This window comes from Sinocyclocheilus rhinocerous, unplaced genomic scaffold (assembly GCF_001515625.1).
Source record: "Sinocyclocheilus rhinocerous isolate Xijiao unplaced genomic scaffold, SAMN03320098_v1.1 C35913919, whole genome shotgun sequence".
NCBI lineage: Eukaryota > Metazoa > Chordata > Actinopteri > Cypriniformes > Cyprinidae > Sinocyclocheilus > Sinocyclocheilus rhinocerous.
This window is the reverse complement of record NW_015767483.1, coordinates 1-700: the sequence shown is the minus strand read 5'-3', so window position 1 is coordinate 700 and position 700 is coordinate 1. Positions and strand designations below refer to the sequence as shown.

At 38.3% G+C, this 700-nt stretch overlaps 1 long non-coding RNA gene across 1 annotated transcript; it reads left to right on the top strand.

Annotated features, from left to right (window-relative positions):
• The first annotated feature begins 11 nt into the window (after nt 1–11).
• LOC107735251 (uncharacterized) lies at nt 12–700 on the top strand. The gene is made up of 3 exons (XR_001639346.1): nt 12–375; nt 474–550; nt 633–700. It is a non-coding gene; the product is annotated as an uncharacterized LOC107735251 (long non-coding RNA).

Below are 700 nucleotides of genomic sequence, written 5' to 3'. Positions count from 1 at the left end.
TTTTTTTTTTTTTTTTGCAGTTAGGTTGGTCAATCGGACCTGAATACTTGATCAAACACCTGCAGACTGTTATGCAGAACAGTCTCTATACATGCCCGACCCCATTACAGGCAAGTTTTGTCTGTGTTACTATATAGTTGTACACAATGCACTCTTCTATGCAATGTGTTTGTGACATACATTGTACTGCATAGTAGGAGGCTGTTGGCCAGGGTCTTCTTCGGGACTTTGAGCTGATGGGTCAACCGACTGCTACTTTGGCGTTAGAGTTGGAAGGGAAAAGAGACCACATGGCAGCCATGTTGAGACAGACTGGCATGACTCCAGTGGTCCTGGAGGGAGGATACTTCATGATAGTGGATGTCACAGCACTCAGTAAGTGGCTTGAAGTAATGTTTGTTAGGAAAAATGTATTTATATTGGTTGTGGGAAGTTTAATCTGATTAGTGTTGTTCTGTCTCTGTTGAATATAGATCAGGACTTGTCACATATGGGAGATGATGAACCATATGATTACATATGATTTGTCAAATGGATGATAAAAGAGAAGGTATTTTTTTGTGATTTTAGGAATAAATAAAAGGACAAAGCACAGTAAAATTGTTATAAATTTATTTTTATTTTTTTGTTAGAAACTGGCTGTGATTCCTGTAACAGCTTTTGTGGGGGAAGATTCAGTAAAGCAGTTTGAGAAATACAT